This window comes from Loxodonta africana, chromosome 2 (genome assembly GCF_030014295.1).
Source record: "Loxodonta africana isolate mLoxAfr1 chromosome 2, mLoxAfr1.hap2, whole genome shotgun sequence".
Classification (NCBI taxonomy): domain Eukaryota; kingdom Metazoa; phylum Chordata; class Mammalia; order Proboscidea; family Elephantidae; genus Loxodonta; species Loxodonta africana.
The window spans coordinates 22,379,007-22,406,321 of NC_087343.1; positions in this window are offsets into that span (position 1 = coordinate 22,379,007).

The following is a 27,315-nucleotide window of genomic DNA, read 5'->3' on the forward strand; positions in this document are numbered from 1 at the left end:
AGTGAGGTTAAGGATGATGGAAACATTGGGGAACGGATAAGGGTGATGGCTGAACAACACGATGAGCATAATTAGTGTCGTTGAACTGTACATATGAAGATTGCTAAAAAGGAAAATATTTTGTTGCATATATGTTTACCACAATAAAAAAAAACAAAACACCTTTGCTATAAGACTGCGGCATTTGATCCTAAACAAGTTCTAAAAGCTGGTCTTTCATTTCAGGGACACCACACCCTCTGGTCCCTTTCATATCTCTTGCAATTCCTTCTTGCTTTATTTAGAAGTCACTCGTCATATCCCCCAAACACGTAACACATCCCCCAAACACTTAACACTGGGATGCTCTACAGTTTAATCCTGGGACCACTTTCATTTTTATCTAAAATCCTTCCCTTAGTGACTGAATACTGTCCCATGACTTAAAGTATCTTCTAGATGCTGATGGCTCCCAAAATTATATCTCCAGTTTAGACCTCTATATTAAATTCCAGACTCATATCTAACTAACTATTCACCATTTTCAATGTCAGAACTGACTCTACGGCAACAGGTTTGGTTTTTTTGTTAATCTGATCTGCTGACCTTCTTATAAACCAATCACTCCTTAAATCCGCTTTCATGGTAGCCTTCCATAACTTAAAGCAAATAAACATACATTAAAAAAAAAATTACAAAGTACTACCATCCTCCTCGTGGCTTAGGCCAAAAATACTTGGATGTGCCTCAGCTCCTCTGCTTTTTCTCACATTATGTGTCAAATCCAAAGACAGTATTGTCAGCTGTACGTACAGATTATATCCACAATCTGACTAGTTCTCATCGTCATTGCCACTGTTTCTCACCTGCATGTTTTCAACACTCTCCCTGCTGGTTTTCCTTCTTGTGACTTCATCCCCTCTACACACAACCTATGGGAACATTGATGGTTCAGTGGTAGAATTTTCACCTTCCAGGCAGGAGTCACAGGTTCAATTCCCAGCCAATGGACCTAACGTGTAGCCACTCCCTAACTGTTAGTGGAGGCTTTTGTGTTATTATGCTGATGGGGTTCTAGCAGAATTTCTAGACTAACACAGACTTTGAGGAAAGGGCTGGTGATCCGCTTCTGAAAATTGGATAATGAAGATGCTATGGATGGATCACAATAATCTGATTGCAATGTACATGGGGGCTTCATGAGTCAGGGGCTGACTCAGCAGCTACTAACGACAACAACGTTACATAGTTAATAAGAGGTGCTTTCGAGTTGCTGTGATGCTGAACAGGTTTTAATGCAGGACTGGGCAACGCTTAGCTCTGTTGTGCTTGGGGTCACCAAGAGTTGGGGACCGACTCAGCCACTAAAAATAACAACATATATAACCCAGGAACCAATGTCTTCCATTTCAAACTTGCCATTATTTGTAGGTAAATATTATGAATTTTATAAGTAAGTTTTTTTTTTTTTATTGTATTTTTGGTGAACCTCTATACAGCAAACTAGGTTCCCACTTAACAATTTCTATAATGTTATTCAGTGACATTGGTTACATATTTCACAATGTGTCAATAGTCTCATTATTATCATTCTGGTTGTTCTGTTTCCATTAATCTACCGTCTCTTGCGTCCCTCCCCCACTTACCCTTCTCATTTTTGCTTGAGGATAAATATCCACCATCTGGTCTCATACAGATGATTATTTGAAGGAGCACAGTAGGCATGGGTTATATTGTTTATTTTATGAGCCAAACTATTATTTGGCTGAAAAGTGATCTCCAGGAGGGGGTTCAGTTCCAAGTTTAAAGGATATTTTAGGGGATCCTCTAGTCTCTTCTAGTCCAGTAAATCTGGCAGTTTTTAGGAATTTGAGGTTTGTTCTACATTTTTCTCCCATTCTGTCCAGGACCATCTATTGTTTCCCTGGTCAGAATGATTGTTGGTGGTAGCCAGGAACCATCTAGCTCTTCAGATATCAGAATAGGTGAGGCTGTGGTTTATGTGAGCTGTTTGTCCAATCAGCTAGGTTTTTCCTTTAAGTCTTTGGTTTCCTTCTTTTTCTTTTGCTTCAGACTAATATAGAGCAATAGTTGTATCTTAGATGGCTGCTCACAAGCTTTTAAGACCCAGACACTATTCACCAAAATAAGATGTAGAACAATATGTTTATAAACTATGTTATGCCAATTGACCGAATATCCCCCAATACTATGGCCCTAAGCCTTCTAACCTAGTAAACCAAACCCCCAAGGTATTTAGTTACATCTAGGAAGTATCCACAATTGTTCCCCTTATGTCCTTTATTATATACGTGAGTATGTATGTGTCACACATACACATACATGCATGTGTACATTCATATGTATATACGTACATACATACGTACACATACGAAAACCCTGGTGGCATACTGATTAAGAGCTACAGCTGCCAACTAAATGTCAGCAGTTGGATTCCACCAGGCACTCCTTGGAAACCATATGGGGACAGTTCTACTCTGTCCTATAGGGTCTCTATGAGTCGGAATCAAGTTGACAGCAATGTTTATACAAAACATGCCAGAGCCCTGCTGGTGCAGTGGTTAAGAGCTTGGCTGCTAACCAAAAGGTCAGCAGTTCAAATCTACCAGCTGCTCCTTGGAAACCTCATGAGGCAGTTAGTTCTACTGTGTCCTATAGAGTCTCTATGAGTAGGAATTAACTTGACAGCAATGGATATACATACAGATACATACAGATACCCCTATATACATACACCTGTATACTTACATGTGCCTTCCTATGCACATATATGCATACATTCCTACTTATGTAACCGCACACATGTATTTTGGCTATTATTACTGTTGTTGCAAAATTGTATATGTTATACCATTTACCAAAATTGTCCCTTATTCTTGTGTATTTCTTATTGTCATTATTTACCTTGGACAACTTGTGCAGCCTTCACCTATATTAGATATTGCCTTTTCCATCACCAAAGATAACAAGTGTCTACTATCTAGAAAGTGATTCAGCCTTCCTCCCTTTCCATCTCAGCTAACCACCAAGGAATGTTGCTTTCCGTGTGTATACCTATTCTTGTCTTTTTATAAAAGTGAGGTCATGCAATATTTGTTCTTTTGTGATTGATTCGTTACACTCAGCATAATGTTCTCCAGAGTATCCATATTATGATGTTTTTTGAGAATTCATCACTGTTCATTATACCTGTGTAGTATTTCATCGTATGCATACACCACAATTTGTTTATCCATACTTTGATGAGCACTTAGGTTGTTTCTGCCTTTTTGTTATTGTCAATTATGCTGCAACGAACGTTGGTGTGCATATGTCTATTCATGTCACTTCTATTAGATCTCTAGGGTATATCTAGGAGTGGGAATGCTGGGTCTTAAGTGTCTTAGTTGTCTAGCACTGCTATGACAAAAATACTATAAGTAGATGGTTTTAAGAAACAGAAATTTATTTTCTCACAGTTTAGGAGGCTAGAAGTTCAAATTCAGAGTGCCAGCTCTAGAAGAAGGCATTCTCCCTCTGCGCTGGAGGAAGGATTTTGTCTTTTCAGCTTCTGTTGCCTGGTTTCTTGGAGATTTCCATGTGTCTTGTCATCTATCTTACCGCACATCTCCTCTGCTTATTTGGTTAAACTCTTTTATATTTCTGAAGTTATTTCTACAGTTATTGATGCACCCTTCACAAATCCTGCCTCATTAATATAACAAAGACAACCTACTCCCAAATGAGATTACAACAACAGGCATAGAGTTTAAAATTTACGACATATATTATGGGGGAATGTAATTCAGTCAATAACAATAAGGAATTTCTAGCTTTTTGAGGAAATTCCATACCATTCACCATGGTGATTTTCCCATACTGCAATTGCACTGTGCATAAGATTTCTAAGATTTCAGTTTCGTTTTGTTTTATCAGTGCCATTTTTGATGTGGTGAGATGGTATCTCATTGTAGTTCTGATTTACATCTCTCTAATTAAAAAAAAAAAAATTTTTTTTTTTTTAATAGCTAAAGATTGAGAGCATCTTTTCCTGTTGTGCTAGCTTCCTGAATGCCCTCTTTGGCGAACTGTTGTTCATGTCCTTTGCCTAGTTTTTGATTGGATTATTTGTCTTTTTGGTGTTGAGTTGTTGAAATTTTCTATGTATTTTGGAGATTAGACTCTTATGAGGTATATCATTCCCAAAGTTTTTTTTTTTTCCCCCAGTCTATAGGTTCTCATTTTGTTCTGTTGATAGTCTTTTGATCAGCATAAGTATTAAATTTTTATGAGGTTCCAGTTATATAATTTGTCATCCATTGTTTGTGCATTATTATTATTATTTTTTAGCTTTGTTTGCTAGTCTATTTCTGCAAAAAATTAGGTCTCACATTTTTGTTCCTATGTTATTTTCCAGGAGCTTTATAGTTTTAACTTTAATGTTTAGGGTTTTGATCCACTTTGAGTTAGTTTTTGTATATAGTGTGAGGTATGGATCCTGCTTCATTTTTCTGCAAATGGATTTCCAATTTTTCCAGCACTTTTTGTTGAAGACATTATCTCTTCCCCCACTGAATGGACTTTGTACCTTTCTCGAAAATCAGTTCCCCATAGATGGATGGATTTACTTCTGAAATCTCAATTCTATTCCTTTGGTCTATGTGTCTGTCATTGAGCCAGCACCAGGCTGTTTTGATTACTGAAGCTGTATAGTATTTTTTTTTTTTTTTTTATAGTATGTTTTGAGATCCGAAAATGTGAGGCCTCCTACTTTGTGCTTCTTCTTCAATATTGATTTGTCTCTTCAGGGCCTCTTTCCTTTCCATATAAAGTTGTTGATTAGTTTTTCCATTTCACTAAAAAGTGTTGTTGGGATTTGGATTGGGATTGCATTATACCTATGGATCACTTTGGGTTGTATTGGCATTTTTAAGAAGTTAAGTCTTCCAATCCATGATTAATGCAGGGTCTTATGTTTGCCCCTTTTAGTTTCTTGCAGTAGTGTTTTATAGTTTTCCTTGTATAAGTCTTTTACATCCTTGGTTAGGTCTATTACTAGATATTTTATTCTTTTGGAGCCTATCATAAATGGTATTGTTTTCTTGATTTCCTTTTCAGAGTTCTTCTTGTTAGTTTAAAAGAACCCAGCTTATCTTTTGAGTTGATTTTATACCCTGCCACTTTACTGAATCATTCTATTAGATTGAATACCTTTCTTGTGGAATCTCTGGGATTTTCTATGTATAGGATCATGTCATCTGCAAATAAGGATAGTTTTCCTTCTTCCTTTCCAATTTGGATACACTTTATTTCCTTTCTTGCCTTATTGCTTTGGCTAGGACTTCCAGTACAATATTGAATAACAGTGGTGATAATAGGCATCCTGTGTCATTCCTGTTCCATAGGGGAATGCTCTCAGTCTTTCTCCATTGAAAATACTGTTGGCAGTTTGTCGTGCATATATGCCCTTAATTATGTGGAGGAATTTCTCTCATATTCCTGTTTTGCTGAGAGTTTTTATCAGGAAAGGATGTTGGGTTTTATCAAATACCTTTTCTACATCTATCATGATGATCATGTGATTCTTTTCCTTTGTTTTATTTATATGGTGAATTACTTTTATTGAACCACCTTTGCACTCCTTGTATAAATCTCACCTGATCATGATTCGCCCAGCACCCCCCCGCCCCAGCCCAGCCATATGCTGTTGAATTCTGTTGACTAGAATTTTGTTGAGAATTTTTTTGTCTGTATTCCTGGGGTATATTGGTCTGTAGTTTTTTTTTTCTTTGATGTCCTTACCTGTATTTGTTATTAGGGTTATGTTGGCATCATATAATGAATTAGGGAGTATTCATTCCTTTTCTATGTTCTGGAAGAGTTTGAGTAGAATTGGTTTAAACTCTTTAGGAAAAATGTACTTAAGTCATGAGGAAAGTTTGTAAAACTAATCTTCAAAGTTTGTATTCAAATACTAAGATCCCCTTATAAAATATAAGTTTATTTCTAATTATTTGATATGGGTGCAACAAACATCATTATTTGTTGGGGCATAAGTAAACAACCTAAATTTTGGACCCAAGTAAGTGAAAAGTTAATGTGTGCAAGGCAACTTTTGAAATATTTGTGTGTATTATCATATTTAGTTCCCTTAAGAATTATCAGTGGCGATAATCACATCCAGTTTTTCTGATGTTAGAGCCCATTATCTTAACCATCACACAAATCCTAAAAGCCTATCATTTTTAATGTCAGATGTGTCCTTAGTTATACCCATTGGTTTCCTCATCTGTCGCATGAGTCTAACCACTGTATCTGCATCTTTGTTGTCAACATTAGATGAGTTAACACATGACATGTGAAATGCTAAATGCTAAGAAGAAATAAAAGAAAAATAATACGTTCTTTTCAGGTCTACTAACAGCAGACTTTTTAAATTTTAATTTATGCTTTTATATATTTATAAGGTAGGAACGTAGAGAGGCATACTGAAAAATAAGTACTTCCAATTTTTTTAATTTGAACTTTTAGGTCCCTGATTGGCGCAAATGATTTGCACTCAGTGTTTCTTTCTGTTGCATATAGGGTAGCTATGAGTCGGAACCAAATGGTCGGCACCTAACAACAACAATAACTAGCCAAAGGAGCCATGGTGGCACAGTAGTTAAGAGCTTGGCCACTAACCAAAAAAGGTCAGCAGTTTGAATCCATTAGTCACTCTTTGGAAACCTTATGGGGCAGTTTTACTCTGTCCTATAGAAGTCACTATGAGTCAGAATTGACTAGATGGCCATAGGTGTGTTGTTTTCGGTACTAACCAAAAGATTGGCAATGGCAACATGGAAGAACAGCCTGGTGATCCACTTCCCTAAAAGATTATAGCCAAGGGAATCCTATGGAACATAGTTCTACCCTGTAACACATGGGGTCATTATGAGTCGAAATCATCTTGACAGCCATGGGTTAATTTGAACTTTAGAGAGGGTAGAACATATTCCTCAGAGAATTGAAATTCCTCAGAGAACTGAAATACATTTTAATTTCTGAGCAGGTATAGTCTTACTTAGGAAGGCTGTCAAGAACCCTGGCGGCATAGTGGTTAAGTGTTACTGCTGCTAACCAAAAGGTTGACAGTTCAGATCCACCAGGCGCTCCCTGGAAACTCTATGGGACAGTTCTACTCTATCCTATAGGGTCACTATGAGCAGGAATCAACTCAATGGCAATGATTTTTTTTTTTGTCAAGAACCTTGTTTTCTGTCCTTAAAAAGGGAAATGGAAAAAAGAAAATAGTAATCACTTAACTTCAGCAAGCAGCTTTTTAAAGTATTTCATTAGATTAAAAAACAAAATCATTAGATTACCAATATATAAATATTTATTTTGAACCAGTATATCTCTAATATAATAAAAAGATAAAGCTAGACAATTAACAAAAATACTCTATTAACTTTTTTTTCTTTTCTTCCTTTTTTTTCTGGACAGGTTCTTGCAAAGGCTGGCAAATTACTGTTTATTCAAGGTCTAATGAAAATGTTAATATCGATGTCAATCTGATTCTTTGGTTTGAAAAAGCAAATCTGATTTACATTACCCTGTACACTTTAATAACTAATTAAAGTCTCAGCCTTTGGCCAAGTTCTTAGACATTTATTCTGTTTAACTCAGCAACAAAATCATTTAAGTCACTTTCTTCTGAAAGATGAGGCTCTGATTTATTGACACTACTAGGGTATTTTATAATCTGCAGCCTAATCAACCTCAACAAAAGATTTTGGATTCAGCATGGCTCAAATATTTTGCTTAATAACTTACTGAAAATGTTGCCTGCCATAACTTACTATAGGGATTTTGTATTTGCACAAATTTGTTCAGTTGATGAGTCTCAAATTTAAAATGGAAAAAAAAATGCATATAGATTGGGATGTAAATCTCCCAGAGCTTGTTCATATATGTAGATTCTTATAGTTTATAAGTTAGTTTTACTTCTACATTGTAGAATGTATGATCCAAAACCATCTCATCCTTTTATTTATTCTCATATCAGACACATGTAATTAAGCCCATGACTGAGAGCATGAAGCCCTATAAAGGAGATAGCTCAGGTTAGCAATTATTTTTCTTAAATTTTGATGTGCAAAGACTCTGTCAATAGAAAAACAAATTCTCCAACTAATTGAATTAGCTTTATACAGAGTTTCAAAAATACATCGTGATGATATTAAAGTATTTAAATTATTATTCATATATTTAATTTCTATTTTTGCATCATCCATTGCATCTACAAAATTAATAGAAGCTTCTTAGGAAATGGTGAACATCCTTACTGTGTGAAGTTCTCTTTAGAATTTACCAGTTTTTGGAATGAAGAAGTAAGGAAAAATCAACACAAATGAAATAACTTTAAAGGAAAAAATGGAAGCCTGTTCCCCAAGGCTTAGAGAAGCTGATACAAACTCTTTACCTAGGCGTTCTTAAGGCAGGTTCTCTCCAAAATAAAAGGAGTTCCAGACCTTCCTTACAATACTACGTGGAGGAAAAAAAGCAATCTAAAAAATCTGAGCCCCAAAATGCACTTAATACGCTAAATTCTTCAAGTTAACACACACAGTCACCCATGGTCTCAATTTGGCTTGTTTGTTGTTGCTATAAGTCAGAATCGACTCGACGGCAATGGGTTTGTTTTTTTTTTTTCTTTGGTTTTATCTGTGTGTGTGTTTGTCCATATTTATGTTCTATGACTAGTTCTAACAAAACACATTTAGTTTTCAGCATATTCTTTATTGTTTCTTACTAATATGTCTTTGGAAAGGTACACTTAACTTGTTTACACTCTTTTCTTGGAAATTTCCAAAATTTAATATGGGTTGCATGGATACAAAGTAAGTCAATGAATGGGCTTAGACTGCCCCATGAAAAATTATATGTATAACTTTTGCATACATACATATGCATTTTTCTCAAGAAAGCTTTCTTGAGCTACTTTATATTCTTAAAGTCTAAACTAGTGAAAGACATGGTTGGAATTTCAAGATGCTTACTGTATTGCTTTAACAAAGAAATATTCTCTGTCCTCTACCTCTTCACCTGTCTGTGTTAGCTACCATCTTTACCTTCTGCACACCACGATAGCGCACAGCATAATAAATTGCAATTTGTGCTGATGTCCAGGAACATTTTTGATTTTTTTTTTCAGATTTAAAGCAAGAAGGAATTAGAAGGTACCTAAAAGAACTTAGTCTTTAAATATGGAGGATGTGTGAGTATGATAGTCATAATTGTAAAAATGTTCTAATATCTCTTATCCCTGGTTATTCAATAAAACACTAGATACTTCTGTGAAGAGATTTGCAGGTATAAAGATCGGATTAAGGTTCCTAATTAGATGAAGGAGTCCCTGGGTGGTGCAAACCATTAACATGCTTGGCTGATAACTGAAAAGTTGGAGGTTCAGGTTTACTGAAAGGCACCTCAGAAGAAAGGCCTGGTGTATACTTCCGAAAATCAGTCTTGAAACCCTAGAGAGCACATTCCTTCTCTAACTCAGATGAGGTCACCATGAGTCAAAAGCAACTTCACAACAATTTTTTGTTTTGTTTTTTACTAGTTGCCATCAGGTAGGCTCCCACTCATCGGCTCCTGGAGATCTTATGTATAAAAAAATGAAACATTTCCTTGTTCTGCTCCACCTTCATGACCTTTGATATGTGTGAACCCATTGTTGTGCTATTTTACTACTACCATTATCTTTTTTTACTTAGATGACATTAAAATAAGAAGATTATAGTGATTATCCAGGAGGGCTCAAAGAAATCATAGCTGTTGAGTTGATTCCAACTCAAAGCAACCCCAAGTGTGTCAGAGTAGGTCTGTGTTTCACAGGGTTTAAATGGCTGATGTTTTGGAAGTACATCACAAGGCCTTTATTCTGAGGTACCTCTAGGTGGACTTCCAACCTTAAGGTTAGCGGCCAAGTGTGTTTTACCATTTGTACCACCCAGGAACTTCCAAAGAAGTCATGAATCCTTAAAAGCAAAAAAGAAAAGCAGAAGAGTCAGAAGGATTCAAAGCATGAGAAGAAACTGATCAAGCATTGCTGACTTGGAGATGAGCTAAGTCATATTGGCAGCACCTTGATGCTAAGAACAACCTGTTTCCACTGCCAGCAAGAAAACAGGGATCTCCATCCTAAAATTGCATGAAACTGAATTCTACCAACATCAGTGAGACTGGAGTGGATTCTTCCCCAGAGTCCCCATATGAAATATCAGGCTAGCTGACACCAGGCATCCGACCCATGAAAGTATGAAACAATAAATAGATGTTGTTTTAAGCCAGTAAATGTGCAGTAATTTGTTGGAGCAGCAATAGAGAACTAATACTGTGTGAGTGCAGAGAAGCAGGCTTAGTGCAATGCCTTTCAAAGTAGTTTGGAGGAGTGAAAGGAAACAGCCCGGGTAATGTAAGGCCAACTATGAGGCAGTGATCAGGAGTCATTTACAGGCAAGGGTGAAAACTAACGTTCCAGCTCCTGTAAGAACAATGAAACTTTTGCTTTTGCCAAGCTAGTACGTGCCAGCCCATTTCTATATCCTTAAAAAACTTACTTAAGCCATGATTTCAGTCTTCATTTGCAAATTAAAATTACATATCTCTAAGGCTTATTAAAGGAATGCCTTAAAAATTGTGTTCAGTTCACTGTATGTAGACTGACATTAAATAAGAAGAGTATAACAAATATAGTAATTACACAATGAATGAACATGAAGATAATTATCTTAAAATGGGAAGTAGGGTAGGAGTGTTTATCTACTAGTCTGATGTTTTAAAAAAAAAAAAAGTTACCCTTTAATACATTAAATACATCTACTAATGTGGATCATGTGTTTTGATGTGAATAATGTAGGTAAGACTAGTTTATGTAAAGGCACACACATTTTTCAATTTTTTAAAAGAAAGAAAAAAGGTCTCCTATTTCTCAAAATGTATCACCTACACGATACCTATAGGAGCCTTGGTGGCACAGAGGTTAAGAGCTCAACTGCTAACCAAAAGGTTGGCAGTTCAAATCCACCAAATGTTCTTGGAAACCCTATGGGGCACTTGTACTTTGTCCTATTGGGTCGCTATTAGTTAGAATCCGCGTGACAGCAACTGGTGTGTTTTGTTTTGTTTTTGACACCTATAATTAGTTTGTGATGAATTAAGCTTTTATATTTCAATTAGGATTGTTTCAAATGGAAATATAACCAGGAGAGATTTCACACTGAAGTATAAACCAAATATATTTCAAAAAGTAAATTTGTAATGGAGAAGAGAGACAGACTTTTATAGAGCCAGAATATCTACCATTTCTATTAAGTAATATTCCGGCATTCTGCACAACTAATCCATAAACTTTGACTGATAGATTAAAAAGTTGTTCCTATAATTTCTACACATGATGACTACTGGAAAGATTAAAAAAAGAGGTATTAGGTTTAGTTCCTATTCTTAATAATGTTACAATCTAATTAGAGAGGATGACTAATGCACATGGGATTAGCAAGTAATGAAAAACAGTATGAATTTATGTGATAAATGGAACCAACTTTTAGCTCAAGTAAGCTATGATGCTTTTTCTTTATCTTAAGCTATTAATAAGAACTCATATTGAAATTTGGAGGAAAAAAAAAAAAACAACAGGTGACCCAAAGAGAAATATATATGACTAATACAATGTTAAGTATACATGGTCCCTTATGGTAGCTTTCTTAATTGTTTTTGTTTAAAGAATCTGAGTGTCTTTCATTAGCAGTGATATCAAAGTAATTACTATTTTTCTTCTATGTACCATCTTGTCCTGATTGTTCATATGGATTTTTAAGCTTCTGTTTATATAATATTTCAATCCCACTGAGAAAAGAATGCTTTCATTACTGAAAAGAAACCCTGTAATAATTAGATTCTTAAAATAAAGACTATTCAACTTTTTCCCTGCATTCTTGATCAATTAAACAGTTTCTACTCAAAGAAAGAAGCTTTCATTATTCACCTACTATAAGAGCAAATAGAACTACAATATGACTCTAGAAAGGAATCCTCACTTATCTTTCAAATTTATGGAAATGTAAAACAGACTCTGATGCTTAGCATGATGAATCAAATGTATAAGCAATAGTTTTTGCTTAATTATTGCTTCAGAAAATGACGAATGGCTGTTAATACAATAATCTCTTCAATGTGATGGAGAAAAAATCTACAGTAGTATTTACATTAGTTTCTTCATTTAAAAAAAAAATCTAATAATTGCTATGCTCACTTCATGATTCCCCCCCCCCCCCACCTTTTAATCATGGACAAGAGGCAGCCATATCTCTATTTTGGTCTGATTACATTTTAATTGTTCTCCGAGTCCCAGTTTACCCGGAAATCTGTGGATTATCATTTGGCTTCTCATTTAGTGTTCTCTCCAGGGAGAAAACATGTTGACCAGAGGAAGAGTTTATTCAATTCTGCTTCTTGTTGTTGTTAGATGTCCTCCAGTTGGGTCTGACTCATAGCATACCTATGATCAATAGAAAGAAACACTGCCAGGTCTTGTGCCATCCTCACAATCATTGCTAAGTTTGAGCCCCTTGTTGCCACCACTGTCAGTCCACCTTGTTAAGGGTCTTCTTCATTTTTGCTGACCCTCTAGATTATCAAACATGATGTTCTTCTCCTGATAACATGCCCAAAGTACATGAGACAAAGTCTGACCATTCTCACTTCAAAGGAACATTCTGGCTGTACTTCTTCCAAGACAGATTTGTTTGTTCTTCTGGACCATGGTGTATTCAATATTCTTCACCAACACCATAATTAAAAGGCATCAATTCATCTTTGTTTTCCTTATTCATTGTCCAAGTTTCCCATTCATATCAAGTGACTGAAAATACCATGACTTGGGTCAAGCATACCTTAATCCTTAAAATGACATATTTGCTTTTTAACACTTTAAAGAGGCTTTTTCACAGGAGATTTGCCCAGTGCAATATGACTTTGAATTTCTTGACTGCTGCTTCCATGGACATTGAGTGGGGACCCAAATAAAAAAAAATTCTTGACAGCTTCACTATTTTCTCCATTTATCATAATGTTGCATATTGATCCGGTTGTAGGATTTTTGTTTTCTTCATGTTAAGGTGTAATCCATATTGATGCTGTAGTCTTTGATTTTCATCAGTAAGTGCTTCAAGTCCTCTTCACTTTCATCAAGCAAGGTTGTCATCTACATATCACATGTTGTTAATGAGTCTTCCTCCAATCCTGTTGCTGCATTCTTCCTTATATGGTCCAACTTCTCAGATTCTTTTCTCAAGGTACAGATTGAATAAGTATGGTGAAAGTTCTACGGAACACAGTTCTACACATGGGGTCACCATGAGTTGGAGTCAGCGCCATGGCAATTTTTTAATTTTTTTTTTTTTTAGTGGTTATTATTTTCCTATTTTGAGTATTTGAGGTACAAAAAAAAAAAACTCTTAGCTTTTAGTAATTCCGAACCATAGCTACCCTGTAGGACAGAGTAGAGCTGCCCTATAGTGTTTCCAAGGCTGTAAATCTTTATGGAAGCAGACTGACAGATCTTTACCCTGTGGAGTAACTGGTTAGTTTGGACCACTGACCTTCGAGCTAGCAGGCCAGCACTGAACCACTTAACCACTGCACCACCAGGGCTCCTATTTGAGGTACCAAAAAAAAAAAAAAAAAAACGCATTGCCATCGAGTCGATTCTGACTTGAGGTACAAACTGAGGGCATTAAACTGTTGATGAACACAGACTGAAATTTTCCCCAATCTCTAATTTATAGTCATCTGCTAAATTCCAATCCCATCGTAAGGATAACAACGGCAGGGAAGTGAAGTTACATAAACAGATCAATTCACTTTAGGTTAGTTTTACTTAAACGAAATAGTAAATATGTTTATTTGATCTAAATTCTATAAGGGTAGAAACATTCATGAGACAAATTGAATTTGCTTGGATTAATGTCTAAAATAAATCACTTTTTCTTGTGTGTATATATATTATGAGCATTTTCATATATATTATATATAGCATAATTTGAAGTATTAACGTGTATTTTATATTGAGGCATGTAGCATTGTAATAGATTTCACAAATGCCCATGACTCAACAATAAAACCAGTTTAAATGACTTGAAAAAAAATTTTTTTAAGATAAAGGGAAGAAACATAAAGACATGAAGAAACAATAGTAGGTTCTTTAGCAAATATCACTTACTGCTTCGAAGTGGTCTCTAACTCCAGAAATGTTCCACTATTAAATAAATTATAAGGTATAAAAAATTACTTCCTTTAGTATCTCAAATCATAAAACATGAAAATGCATATAAATGAAGTAGGTGTAAAAAATAATCTCCCAAAGATATTTTTCAGCTAACATGGGTATTAAAAATGCATTGTTTTGTAGTATGAAATTCTAAACCGTTACAGAACATGTGGTTGAAATTATTTTCTTTGTATTTCTTTGCTTCCTTAAATAATTCATTGCTTTTGAGTTATTTTTACTTTATTTATTTATTTATTTTTCTAGCCTAGTGGGGTGAGTATCCCATTTCCAGTTTGTTTTGCATAGTTAGGGAAAAGGAACACTTTAAACATGGAGCTCACATTCCCATTTGAAATCTTTTGTGTTGATAATGGGAGATTGGAAAGTTAAACTCAGTAGAATCTGGAACAAGTGGTGATGTCTTAGAAAATAGATTATATGTAGCTAAAATTGAAATAATTCTGAGACATGGAAGACATGTAGAAATGTATTTCTTATTAATATTGAGTCTGTCAATTTCATGAACAAAACAAATCTTAGGTCTGTAATAACTGTTATCCACCCCACCCAGTGCCGTCAAGTCGATTCAGACTCGTAACGTAGCACTTCCTAAATTTTAATTTAAAAAAAACCAGCAATTTAACTGGTGTAAACAGGATAGTTTCAAACTGGAGGCACTTGTGTCAGATGTAAGAATGATGTTGCCAACAGCATTCTCAGAAAACAAAAGGCCGGGATGTATAATATACGGGAAGGATGTCTCAAGATGTATACAACTGGTTCCTGGATGAGAAAAAAATGTGTTTATGACTGCAATCATGGATAACTGACCAGAATCATGTATAACCAAACCGGCTGGCACCACACACCTAGCTGATAATTCACTCGTTTCTAGCCAGGTGGTCAACCTTTGCATTTTAAAAGACTTCAAGCTGAAGCTGACATTGTCTACAATCAACCATTGATACCCTACCTTTCCTTTGTTCTCTATGTATATAGATTCCTCTCTCTGCTTGGAGCATCTTATATTTTTACTAAGTGCTGAGCAGCTCAAGATGTATTATTCCTCAGTAAAACTCTCCTTCACTTCTAACAGAGTAGGAGATGTTCCTCTTTGACATTTCTGGTGTCAGAAGCGAGATTTTGAAAGTACATTATCATTCTCAATCCCCAGGGCATAGTTCAGGACACAGGTATGGTAGCTGTTGAGCCACTTTGGGCTCTCTATTTTCACAAATTCTCAGGAATTGTTGAAGTTAAAAAAAACCTCTCAAATCCAATAGGTTTTGATAGCTTGCACTGATAGCTCTTCAAGTTTTATTATGGATTTTTTTTTTCGTTCTTCAAGTAGAAGTTTGTTTTGCTTTAACTGTCATTATAGAATTGGAAATGTTGTGTCTAAAAGAGATGTGGAGCCACCATCTGGGATCCTGCTCAGTACATGAACAAGCCTTACATTCCCTCATCGTGCATGTTCTTGTCTGTTTGTTATAACCTCACTCAACACAGTTTAGAAAATCAGTGGCCACTTTGGGCTTCTTTGATCTCTCTAAGTTAACTTTTCTGCCCAATAAGTTAGAGAAACAAGTCTCCCAGATTAAACAAGACAGTAAAATTGCTTCCCTACAGGACAGTCTCTAAATTAACTAAACATAACAAAGAATTACAATGTTAAATTTCATCTCCTACCCCTTCTGCTCCCCTGCTGGCTGCTACTGCTTTACATCCTTCTTTGCTTTCCTACTGCTCTGATAGCACTTTGTCTGAATTTCCCTTTATCCCCCCACCAAAAAAAGCAAATAAACCTTTCCCTGAAATACCCTTTAAAATGCACCCTGCAGTGATGCAAAGGATTTGCCTCATATCACTTTTGCCTTGTGAACACACTCAGAATTATGTAGCATTGTGAAAGATTTTCTTAAACTCCATGAGGACCCTTCAATTTTTCCGAAGAATTTAAAATTCTTGTTGAAGCCTACCTGCCTGGGCTCCCTGATTTAGATCAGCTTGCTCACAGTAGCCCAGGGGAAGCCCAACTATGGCTAGAACAGGCACAAAGGAAAGACACCCAAGGACGGTTTAGTCTTAGATATTGATAAAACAGCTACCGAGCTGTTGGAAGACTTTTGGGTAATGAGTAAAAAACTGTTAGAGACTATCCCAAAGGCCTTTCCTTCACTTATTGATTGTAGTAAAATTTGCTCTTTTAAACAAAATAAGATGAAAGTGTTTATGATTATCAGCCATGGCTGCTCAAAAAGTTTTCCAAACACTCCGGACTTTTGTTGACTGCACCTGGTGCCTCTAGAGCTTTCAGTGCTGTTTTCATACCTGTTCTTAAACCTGAAATGTGAGCCTTAGTAAAGTAACATTGGTTGGATTGGGAGACAGCTCCTATTGTGTGCTAACTAACTTAGCTTACAAACTTTTCCATACTCTCAAAGCCAAAAAAGATTCCAAGGCTAATAAATTAATGGCCCTTCAGTTACAACAATTACAACCTCCCAGTCAAAAGATAAGTGCTAAACCTTCCAATGGCACAAGGTGATGTTTGTCACTATTGTAAAAAAAAAAAAAAAAAAAAAAAACCTGGTCATTGAAAAAATGAATGTTACCAATTAAAAAAAAAAAAAAAAAAGAACAAATCAGAGACTTAAATACTGATAAAATGGCCACTATGCTGTTGGAAGACATTAACACCATGAGTTTAAAAATGCTAGAGGCTATCCCTAAGTCATTTCCTGTGGAGCCTCTTAATCAATGAGGAGAAACTATTTTACTTATTAACTAAAAACCTTGCCAATTTTTAACTGACTACTGGAGTCACCCTGTCTGCTATTAATCCAATCGTACCTAAAATACTAAAATGTCCAAAGTAGTGGGAGTCACCAATCAGGAACAGAGGTTTATTCATTTCCAGCCTGTTTTGAGAGCTCTTGATTCTTTTGAAGATTTACACTCTATTTTGCTTAGTTCTAATATACCTATTGATCTATTGAGAAGGAATCTTTTATCCAGTTGGGATTTCCATTCACAATTTAATAAAAAGGAGGAAACATTATTGAGTCTGCTGGATATGTCTAAGACAACAGAGACAGACTCTGAATTAAACAATATTCAGGTATAAGCCATTTGCTGTATGTAACCACTTGTGATGCCTCTGCAAAATTCAACTCAGTCTAGTCCTCTTCCTTCTGACATTTTTCCCTATTTCCTGAAACCTTATGGGCTACCACATCCACAGATGTAGGTAGAGTTTTGTCACCTGAACTGATTAAAATTCAAATATATTTATCTAAATATCTGCCCCAAATCCCCCAGTATCCACTCAAATGAGAAGCAAAGTAGGACTAGCTCCCATCATACAAAATTTCCTTTCTAAAGGCTTAAGCACCCCTTGTACCAGCCCTTGTAATACTCCGGTTTTTCTAGTTAAAAAAAAAAAAAAAGACAAATAATAGGGGTATCTTAGTCACCTAGCACTGCTATAACAGAAATACCACAAGTGGATGGCTTTAACAAAGGGAAATTTATTTCTTCACAGTGAAGTAGGATAAAAGTCCAAATGCAGGGTGTCAGCTCCAGGGGCAGGCTTTCTCTCTCTGTTGGCCTTCTCATCAGTCTTCTGCAGACTAGGCGTTTCTCTGTGCAGGGACCCCAGGTCCAAAGGATGCACTCTGCTCCTGGCACTGCTTTCTTGGTGGTATGAGGTCCCCCCTCTCTACTCACTTCCTTTCCTTTTTATCTCTTGAGATATAAAACATGGTGCAGGCCACTCCTAATCTTCTTTAACATAAAATTACAACCACAAAATGGAAGACAACCACACAATACTGGGAATCATGGCCTAACCAAGTCAACACATATTTATGGGGGACACGATTCAACTCATGACAAGGGGCTGGAGATTTGTTCAAATTTGCCTGCAATCTCCCCTATTGTTATTCCTAGATTATCAGTAGTCCCTAATTCTCAGTTATTACTTTCCAATGTCTCTTCAGATGCAACTCACTTTATGGTTGTGGATCTTTGCAGGGCCTTTTTATTATTCTTGTGCATTCTGAAAGTCAATATTTGCTTGATTTCTGGGAAAATCAACAATTTACCAGGATTTACTGAATCTCCCAACGATTTTTCTCAGATTCTGCATGTGGAATTGCAACCTTTACAGTTCACGAACAAACCCATGTTGTTCCAATACGTTGATGATTTGCTAGTTTGCTCAACCTCCCAGCAAGCCAGCCTTGATGACATCATAGCTTTATTAAAACATCTGGCTGCTGGTGGACATAAGGTTTCCAAAGAAAACTTAGAGTTGACTCGACCCTCTGTTAAATATTTGAGTCATGTCTTGCTTATCATGTTCTGCTATAATAGAAACATCACAAGTAGATGGTTTAAACAAACAGAAGTTTATTCTCTCACTGTCTAAGAGCCTAGAAGTCCAAATTCAGGACACTAGCTCCAGGGGAAGTCTTTCTGTCTTCGTCAGCTCTGGGGCAAGGTCCTCATCATCAATGTTTCCCTGGTCTAGGAGACTTTCAGTGTAGGGACCCTGAGTTCAAAAGACCACTCTGCTCCTGGCTCTGCTTTTTTGATGGTAGGAGGTCCCTCTCCTCTCTGCTTGTTTCTCTCTTTTATATCTCAAAAGAGATTGACTCAAGATGCAACCTAATCCTGCAGAATGTGTCCTGCCTCCTTCACATAACTGCCTCTAATCTTGCCTCATTAACAACATAAAAATAAAAACCAAACATTTTGCAGTCAAGTTGATTCTGATTTATAGTGACTCTATAGGACACAGACTAGGATTCACACCAATAGATTGGATAATTCCATCAGATCATTAAATGGAGGGCAACCACACAATACTGGGAATCATGGCTGTCTTAATTATCTAGTATTGCTATAACAGAAATACTAAAAGTGTATGGCTTTATCAAACAGAAATTTATTCTCTCACAGTCTAGGAGGCTAGAAGTCTCAATTCAGGGTGTCAGCTCCCAGGAAAGGCTATCTCTCTCAGTTCTCTGTCCTTTTATTTCTTGTAAAATAAAAGGTAATATAGGCCACAACTCAGGGAAACTACCCTTATATTGAATCAAGGCTGTGACCTGAGTAAGGGTATTGCATCCTACCCCAATCCTCTTTAACATAACCTAATTTTGCCTCATTAACCACAGGCAAAGATTAAAATTTAAAACATGCAGGAAAATTACATCAGATCACAAAATACAGGAAAACCACACAGTAGTGGGAATCATGGCCTAGCCAAGTTGATACACATTTTGGAGGGAAATGATTCAATCCAACACATTCCACGCTTTGGCCAGAATTCATGTCCTTGCCACATATTCACCCCATCGTATCATCCCAAAAGTCTTAAATTGACTCCAAGTCCAAATCTCTTCTTCTGCAAAATTCTTCCAAATCTACTTCCAAAGTACAATGGTGGAACAGGCACAAAGTGGATATTTCCATTACAAATGGTATAAATTAGTGGGAAAGAAGAGATAATGGGCATCAAGCAAGTCAGCAGAACACATTACATTAGCTCTCAAGGCTTGAAAATAATCCTCTCTTCTCTGACACCATTTAGGCAATAGTCCTGCCCTCCAGATTCTGGGTATTGGCAACATTCTCTGGATTCTTGGTGGAGACCCCTTGGCCCTGGGCTTCGTCTCTGCCTTCCATGCCTTCTGGGACAGCAACTGTGCTCCCTTGGATTTAGGTAGCCCCACTCTCCTAGTCTGTCTGAGTGATAACTTTACCCCCTCCTCCCTGGTAGGCACCAATTCTTCTGCCTCTTGGACATGACAGCCCTCCCTCCTCAGGTTTGGGCTGTGATTCTGGCCCCAACCCACTGGCATTCATGAACAGGAGCCCCACACTCCAGAATCTAGTTGGTGAATATTTGTCTTTTTGAAACCTAGGAGGCTTTGTCCCCACTGTTTGAAACCAAGCTGGGCTGGTTCCATCCTTTTACACCCCAGAGGTTGTGGCTGTACACCTTGAGATTGAGGCACTCTGCTTACTGTGTTCCATGTCTCTTCAGCTTTTGCTTCCTTATTCCTTGGCCTCTTGATGCCTTGAGCCCTCAGCCCATCAGGTGTCTTGGGGCAGCCCAGCATCTGCCATGCTCAGGCAAGCGTTCCAAAGCTCTTTAGCTCTACCGATAAGTGCTTGGAAGCATCAGTAAACTCAGTCTGATGCCATTCTGCTCTCTTGCTCTGTGGTTCAGGTTGCATGTCATCTTGCACTGGTCTCCTGGTAATGCTGCTGCTGCTGTTTCTTTGCTGCTTCTTCTTGCCGTCTATGCCATCTCTGGTGTTACAACTCTCTCACTTCTTTCTGAACTTCACTAGAATTGTCTTTGATGCTATAATTTGACCAACAGTCTCTTAAAGGCAATCTAGGCTTTTACTATCAGGCATTTTAAAACACTTCCATCCTCTACTCATTCACAGTTTCAAAACTGCTTCTACACTTTAGGTATCTGTTAGAGCAGCGGAAACCCTGGTGGCGTAGTGGTTAAGAGCTACAGCTGCTAACCGAAGAGTCGGCAGTTCAAATCTGCCAGGCTTTACTTGGAAACTCTATGGGGCAGTTCTAGTCCATCCAACAGGATCACTATGAGTCGGAATCAACTCGACAACACTGGGTTTTTTGGTTTTGCTTAGAGCAGCACCCCAGTTTTCTGGTACTAAATTCTGTCTGTGTTATCTACTGCTGCTGTCGTAGAAATACCATAAGTGGATGGCTTTAACAAACAAGAATTTATTCTTTCACAGATTCCAGTAAGATTAGGAGGTTAGAAATCCAAATTTAGGGTGCCAGGTCCAGGGGAAGGCTTTTTTTTTCTCTCTCGGCTTTGGGGGAAGTTTCTTGTTATCAATTTCCTGCTGGGTCTATGAGCTTCTCAGCGCAGGACCCTGGGTCCAAAAGACATGCTCTGTTCCTGACTGTACTTTCTTGGTGGTAATAAGGTCCCTCTCTTTTCTGCTGGCTTCTCTCTTTCTATATCTCAATAGAGACTGACTGAATATACTACCTAATCCTGCCTTTTTAACATAATTGCCTCTAATCCTGCTTCATTGACATCATAAATAACCCTAACCAAACCATTTGCTGTGGAGTCAATTTAGAATCATAGTGACCCTATAGGACAAATAGAACTGCCCCATAGAGTTTCCAAGGAGCGGAAGGTGAATTTGAACTGCTCCCCTTTGGTTAGCAGCCAAACTCTCAACCACTGTACCATATAGTCTCCATTATACAGGTTAGTATTTACAACACATAGGATAATTATATCAGATCAAAAATGGAAGACAACCACATAATACCGAGAATCATGGCCTAGCCAAGTTGATACATTTTAGGGGGACACAATTCAATACATAACAGGAACCATGAGCTAAGTCACATGGGTGGTCTCTAGAAGCTAGGATCACCCACCTACAACCACTAAGGAAATGGGATTTGGTCCTGTTACAACAAGGAACTAAATTTTGTCAACAGACTGAGCAAGGAAACAGATTCTACAGAAAGAAACACTTTGTGGCAACACCTTGATTTTAAACCGTGTGACACATGTTGACCTTCTAACCCATAAAACTTTGAGGTAATACGTTTATGTTGTTTTAAGATAGTTACGCATTTAGTAATTTGTTGGTGACAGCAGAAAAACTAAACACAATCCTCCCATTTAGGAATGACAATAGAAAACTAACACAATCCTCATGTTTAGGAGTAATGATGAATAATTTGACAAAGTTTTGTGCCAATTTAAAAATCCCATCAGCAGTATATAAGAGATACCATTATGTTTTAGGCAAATATTCTAATGTCTCTTTTTTTTTTCCCCCCCAGGAAAGTCTTAGTTATTAATGTCCCTTTATAATTCCATATACATTTATAAGCATCATATTACATTCCATAAAAAATCATATTAGGATTTTAATAAGAATTATAATAACGCTATATGTCAATTTTTAAGAGGATTTAAATCTTTATTCTGTTAACGCTATCAATAATTTTGAATTCCTCAATGTATTTAGATTGTATTGTATCTCCCTTAATAAAGTGTTATACCCACCAAAACCCAGTGCCATATCTCCCTATAATAATATATTACATTCTTTTTTTATTACCAGGTGTTGATATTTACTGTTAGTATTATGAATTTTATCTTCTTTTTAGTTATATTTTCTTGTCATTGGATTCTTATGAATTGTTTTGTAGAACTGTCATTTTTTATGTTAATTACAAATACAACTACATTTTTAAATTCTCATTATTTTTAATATTTTATCTTTAGAATATTTTGTATTATCTAAACACATATGCCCCTCAGTGTCCACGAGAGATTGGTTCCAGAACCCCCCACAGATACCAAAATCCAGACGCTCATGTCTCTTATATAAATGGCATATTATTTGCATATAACATATGCACATCTTTTTGTATACTTTAGATCATGTCCAGATTACTTACAATGGCTAGTACAATGTAAATGTTATGTAAATAGTTGTTTCATCACAAAAAATTGAACTCTTGCCCTGGAAGCTAGCTTTTCTTTTCTCTGACTTTCTTGAGCTCTTCTGGGAACGCTGATGATGCTTGGGCATCAGCTGATGCCAATTCTCCCATGAACTTGAAGGTATTGAGAATGTACTGCTTTCCATAGCAGCCAGCTATCACTCACTTGCCTGAAACTCTCTCTCGCTTTCCTCAACCTCCTCACGCTTAGCATTGGAGGATTGCTATGACCACTTCATTGTTTTTTAGGAGTCATTTTTTTCACAGAAACAAAGGATGCACACAACACAAGAAGCAGATAAACAAGATGCTAGGAGAACAATGCACAGACAAGAGGTGCTAAAGGGAAGGCTGCAGCACATCACTTTGTTTACCTGGATCCAGGGTAGTGCTGGCGGGTGACAAATTTGAGTTTTACCTTTTTGGAACTTTTTTTTTTCTCTCGAATATTTTCAATGTGTAGTTGGTTAAATCTGCAGATATGGAGCCCGTGGATACTGAGGGCCGACCATACGTAATCACATAATCTGCAAACAAATTCTAATTTCTTATGTCAAATGCAAATGTCTACTTATTTTATTGTTTTGCTTTATTATATTTGCTTACATGTATTATATTTTAAAATTTCAGAAAAACTTACAATATTTTTAATTTCTACTTTGTCTTAACAGTCATTTTCAATGGATAAAACCAAGCCAACTGCCGCTGAGCCATGTCATGAATTGAATTACATGCCCCCCAAAATGTGTGTATCAACTTGGTTAGGCCATGTGTGGCTGTTCTCCATTTTGTGATTGTAATTTTACGTTGAAAGGATTAGGGTGGGATTGTAACACCACCCTTACTCAGGTCACCTCCCTGATCCAAGGTAAAGGAAGTTTTCCTGGGGTATGGCCTGTATCACATTTTCTCTCTCAAGAGATAAAAGGAAAGGGAAGCAAGCAGAGAGTTGGGGACCTCATACCACCAAGAAAGCAGCAGCAGGAGTAGAGCACATCCTTTGGACATGGGGTCCCTGCACCTGAGAAGCTCTTCACGCATGGAAAGATTGAGGACAAAGACCTTCTTCTAGAGCCAATGGAGACAAAAAGCCTTCCTCTGGAGCTGACGCCCTGAATTGGGACTTATAACCTACTAGACCATGAGAAAATTAATTTATCTTTGTTAAAGTCATCCACTTGTGGTATTTCTGTTACGGCAGAACTAGATGACTAAGACAAGCCAATTCCAACTCATAGCGACCTGTGTCACAGGACATAGTAGAACTGCCTCATAAGTTTTCCAAGTCTGTAATCTTTATTGGAGAAGACTGCCACGTCTTTCTCTTGCAGAGGCTCTGGGGGGTTCCAGCCACTGACCTTTTGATTAGAAGCCATGTACTTAAGCACTTCCCCACCAGGACTCCTTCCTTTTAACAGATACATATTCTAAATTTCTCTAAATGTATTCAGTGCACCTTTCTTTTTAAATAAAATCTCTTCTTTAATCTAAGTTATTTTTTTCTCATTCTCTTTGGTAATGTTTTTCTCTCTTTGTACATTGTGTTTTCCTTTAATAAGTTTGCATTTTTCTGGTAGCTCATGTTTTTTTTTTTTAACATTATTTTCATCACTGGGGAAGAATGTAAAGAAATACTGAATTTGTACTATATGCCCAGTCTTACACTCATATTTACTGTTGTTTTTGTTAGGTGCGGTCAAGTGGTCGAGTCAGTTCCCACTCATAGCGACCCTATATACAATAGAAGAAAACACTGCCTCGCCCTGAGCCATCCTCACAGTCATTGTTATGCTTGAGAGCATTGTTGCAGCCACCCTGTCAATCCATCTCATTAAGGGTCTTCCTCTTTTTTGCAGACACTCTACCAAGCATGATGTCCTTCTCAGGGCCTGGTCCCTCCTGATAACATGTCCAAAGTATGTGAGACAAAGTCTCACCATCCTTGCTTCTAAGGAGTATTCTGGTTGTACTTCGTCCAAGACAGATTTGTTTTTTCTTTTGGCAGCCTATGGCATATTCAATAATCTTCACCAACACCATAATTTAAAGGTGTCAATTCTTTGGTCTTCATATTCATTTTATTTTCTTCCAAATTGTGTATAAATACCACTTAAAATTGGTTATTGCTTAGTCCACACTAGCTGAACTATCAGAATAAATTTGCTATTCTAGCTAGTATAATAAATGTTACATATCTCATGCATGCTGGCAAATCAAAATTATTTTTGGTTTGTCTTAATAAAGTACTGTCAAATTTCTTATTCTCACAAAGCACACTTTTTAATATAAACCACTATGTCCTGATATTTCTCCCGAGAATGTTTGTGTTTTAACACTCATCCTACATTTTCTGCTTGGAGGAATTTTGAGTTTAAATTCTAGACTTTGTGATTCACCAGAAGGGGGAGAAAAGATGATTATTAACTTATTTTAGGAAGAATGGTTCAGAGGAGGTTTACATTTCAAAGCTCTCTAGTTTATTCAACAACTCCAAGATATTTTTATTCCTGTTTTCATGGTTCCAGGCTGTTCCCCAAAATATGACATTTATATAACAATCATTAATTCAAATAGTTTATAAAGTTCAGTGATGCATAAAATCGTCTTCTGAGTGGGGCTTTCAGTAGTCAAAGTATGGCAAAGTTAAACCATTTTCTGTGGAACTGACTCTGACTCATGGTGACACAATCTTTTTCAGAGTAGAGCTGTGCTCCATAGGGTTTTCAAGGCTGAGTTTTTAGAATTAGATCACCAGGCCTGTTTCTGATGTCCCTCTGGGTAAACTCAAACATCTAAATTTGGTTAGCAGAATGCATGTTAACCTTTCACACCACCCAGAGACTTCATAGCAAACTTAAGCCAAAAAAAAAGAAAACATTGTCATTGAGTTAATTACGACTCATAGCAACCCTATAGGACAGAGTAGAACTACCTTACAGGGTTTTCAAGGAGTGGCTGGTGGATTTTGAACTGCCTTTTAGTTAGGAGCCTCCTAACCACTGCATCACCAGAGCTCCATAGCAAACCTAGGCATTAATAATTTTATTCACACAGTGGCCCTGAGTTGATTCTGTGCTTTAAGAACTGAGAATGGCAAGATACGAATTTGTCTTCTCACTCTCAGCCATGTAAAACTGTCAGGAACAACCAGGTGATACCACAGGCTTCTAAACAGGTTTACTGCAGCACCTAGTTGATTTTCTGGAGACAAATCCTCCGTGGGTGTAGTAGCTCCAGTAATGAAAATTCACAACAGATCAGCTGCTTTAACTCAAAATGCCATGGGACACTTGTTTCCTGCCACAGAAAGCAAAAAAAAAAAAAAAAAAGGAACGGGGGTCCCATTTTTGGTCTTAAAGTAATTTCTAAATGATGTTTATTTTCCCAAGATTTTGAGTGTCCATTTCTCTTTCAGTTCAGGTTCTTTTACTTAAAAGTTAGATCAATTTATACAGTCTAGTTTTCATTTGGAGTTGGTGAGTGGCACAAACGGTTAAGCGCTTGACTGCTAACTAAAAGATCGGCGATTCAAACCCATCCAGAGAAAGCTTGGAAGAAAGAGTTGGCAATTTGCTTCCAAAAGGTCACAGCTCTGAAAACCCTATGCAGCTCAATTCTACTCGGCAACCCACATGGGGTTGCCATGAGTTGGAATCGACTAGACAGCAACTGGTCTGGAGTTTTTATTCAAAGGTCAATTTGTTTCAAAAGAAAAGGGTGTTCTTTTTTGTAATCAAAGGTGTTCAAATGGGAAAACATTATTAATTAACACACCTGTCTTGTATGAATTGTATTTTGAGTTACATTATTAGCACCAGTTGATAATAGAATATTATTTCTTATAGGGCAATTTTAGCTATTAAGTGTTTCTGAATGCTAAACAAATATTTGTGAAAGCTTGATGGAAAATTTACAATGGGAGAACCAGTTCATCGACACTGATCAGCGTCAAGCTCACTAAAAATGATCATGTTCACAAAATCAACCTTTTGCTCCAGGCTCCAGGTTTCAGGGCATACAGGGAATAGAATAAATGACATTGGTAGCAATCAAACAGATGCATCTAGAAGTTTTTACAAAATCTGACTTAGCTGTTTCTACAAAGCAATAAGTGGATGAAAAACAAACAAACAAGGGAACAAAACAAGGAAGACTTAATAATCAAAAGAATCACATTGAATGGGGTATTGAGTCTTATAGCTGTTTTTACTCTTCATTCAAATACTGTAATTATAAAAATATTTTTCTGAAAAAATCATGAAAATTTGAATATAGATGAATCAGTAAAAAAATTAAATAATTATTGGCAATTTCTTAAATGGGATAAAAAATTGAATTTAGGTAAGAAAATATTCTTAATTTTCATATACTCGAGTAAACATCAAGGGATAAGATAAGTTATTTAGAGGCTTACTTTAAAATACTACAACAAATCAGGGAAAAAATGAGAAATGAAGCAAATGTGACAACATACTAATTAT